Source organism: Pundamilia nyererei, unplaced genomic scaffold, assembly GCF_000239375.1.
Source record: "Pundamilia nyererei isolate P.nyererei 1_Seehausen unplaced genomic scaffold, PunNye1.0 scaffold01210, whole genome shotgun sequence".
Lineage (NCBI taxonomy): Eukaryota > Metazoa > Chordata > Actinopteri > Cichliformes > Cichlidae > Pundamilia > Pundamilia nyererei.
The window spans coordinates 6,891-9,558 of NW_005188611.1; the positions used below are offsets into that span (position 1 = coordinate 6,891).

The 2,668-nt window shown below is 38.2% G+C and overlaps 1 protein-coding gene across 1 annotated transcript in view; it reads left to right on the forward strand.

Moving 5' to 3' along the window:
• LOC102193845 (von Willebrand factor A domain-containing protein 5A-like) overlaps positions 1 to 2,668 on the forward strand; it is a gene marked incomplete at its 3' end in the record, with an annotated part of 11,244 nt that overhangs the window by 3,625 nt on the left and 4,951 nt on the right. The gene's annotated exons all lie outside the window — the stretch shown is intronic.

The following is a 2,668-nucleotide window of genomic DNA, read 5'->3' on the forward strand; positions in this document are numbered from 1 at the left end:
TGGAAAAGGCGCCCTTCAAACCAGAAACAACTGGAGCCGTTTGCTGATGAGGAGTGGGCCAAAATACCTGCTGAGAGGTGCAGAAGTCTCACTGACAGTTCCAGGAATCGTTTGATTGCAGTGATTGCCTCAAAAGGTTGTTCAACAAAATCTTAAGTTGTGGGCACCATCATTTTTGTAATTAATTCAGCTGAAGCATGGTTGAAAAGCAATGTCTGACTTTCATTGGTTAGGATTTATAGAATTTTTATTTATTATTACTTTTGTCAGATAAAAGTTATTTCTGTGACCATTGTGAGTTTTTTCTTTCATTGACCAAAGGGTACCAACAATTTTGTTCACGTCTGTAGTTACTCTTTCTCATCAAGTTATTTGTTACGTCACCACTCATTGGCCTGACCAATAATCATAACAATGGGGAAAAATCAAAGAAAGTCAGTGAAAATCTAAGGAGGAGAATTTTAGATTTGCATAAATGAAACACCTGCAAATTCTAGGTTCAAACAACTGCATGTAAAGTTTTTTTGGATGTGTCACCACTTTAATAAGTTCGAAGAAAGACCCAAACTCTTAATTTTAAGAAATTGGTTGAGATCTTCAGGAACAAGTATCACTAATTCTCAATTGTAACATAAACTGGGGGTGGGCGATATAAACGATATATGATAGAAACGATATAAATTTGGCCAATGATAGAGATTTTGACTATATCGCTCTATCAAGATGGCACATGTTGATGATGTCATCAAGCTGCGCCTGTTTTGGTCGAAACTATCGCAGCGGCTACAACCATTATCATCTACAAATTATGCCGGGCGACAGTCATAGCAAAGAGATGAAGCACTTTTTAAATATGGGGAAAGACAAAAACTGCGCTTCCTCCACTTCCGTAACATTGATTCATTAATGTTGAATTCTCTCACAGCTGTTCTGTTCCCATGTTGTTGCAGTATATTAATAACTAACCTCGTATTGTGGATGAATAATCTCAGTTGTTCTCCTGACTGAAGTTTGGCCCGTGTATAGCATCCTGCTATGCGATTGCATTTGTCCCTAACCACCAGAATCCCTCACGTTAACTTTTATCCAGTGGATAAAAAGTTGGCCATCCTCCAGCTTCACTGTGCTAATGTTATGCTAACATAGCTGTGTCTCTAGCAATCACGTAGCACAACATTATATACAAGGTAGTCCAACTTCAGTAACCCTACAAACGCCACTGATGTTTAGTTTTCTGTCTTCATTTATGTTGGAAGTGGTAGCAGAGCTGTACTTTCTAATTAGTTTCAAAAATCTCTCAGTCATAACATGGTATGTCATGTTTAGGTAGAAACTAGTGAGCTAACTTCCTGCTAACTTCTAACTCCGTTAAATTTAATAACTTCTGTTTTCATGGATGCTTGGATGTTAAACTTAATTGTTACACCCAATAAAGCAACAACGCTGTTGATTTAATTAAAGATGAAAGAATTTAGACCGTTTTTAACTCTTAGTATTCGTTTGACTTTGGGACCTGAAGGGACGGAGTTTTGGACCCAGATTACTCCGCGAAGCTCCTCACTAATGCATAATGCTCTGACAATCCATCAAGCAGTGCTGTTTACCAAAGTTGTACTAAAACTTTTTTTAACAGATTTCTGTACGCCAAAATCGGTCGAGGTCAGTAAGCACAACCAGAATTCATACATAAGGCACACTCTCGATTTTTGAGAAAATTAAAGGATTTTAAGTGTTCATTATACTGTAGAAAATACGTAATACAGAAGAAAATAATATATCATGATATATATTGTTACCGCACAAATTACTGCTTCAAATTATATCGCGATATGAATTTCAGGCCATATCGCCCAGCCCTAACATAAACTTTACATTTCTGGAACAAAAATAAAGCCCCTTACATTTGACTTAAATTTGCAGGAGTGAAGGAGAGGCTTTCAAATATAAGAACAATGTACCAGCTGTCAAGCACTGTGGTGGTAACATCATGCTTAAACTGGTCATATCTGAGCCTGTTTGCATAATTTTGACCATGTGTGAATTAGAAAGTCAAAAATAATGTCACCAAAGATGACTGCATTCTCATTTCACCCCCCCCAGAGAAGTCAAAAGCCAAATGACAATCATTTACATGATAAGTGAATATAAACCACAACTACAAACATGTTGGTGTCATGTGAAGGCTGTGTGCAGGCAAGATAGGAGGAATGATGGACCCAAAAGTTCAGACTTTAAAAACAAAGATTTATTACTAAATGACAAAAACAGAAAATTGGCTAAACTGGGAATACAGAAACTAAACTGGCAGGCAGACGGACGGAACACACAGCATGGGATAATTGAGAAGACACAGGGCTTGAATACACAGAGCGGGCAATCAGGGAATGGAAGACAGGAGGGAGAGACACAGCTGGGACAAAACCAGACACATTAACATAAGACACGGACCTTCAAAGTAAAACAGGAAACCCTGACTGAACTTACAGACACAGACTACCAAGCTGACACTGCAACAGAGGGAACACATAGATGTGGGCAGACACAGACTGGACACAGAACAGAGGGAGTCTGGAACCAAAGCTTAAGACTATAAAATCACAAACCAAGATGAACTTGAGGAATAGAAATGTAAAACAGAAACCAAAACCCTCACAGTCGTAAACCAAGA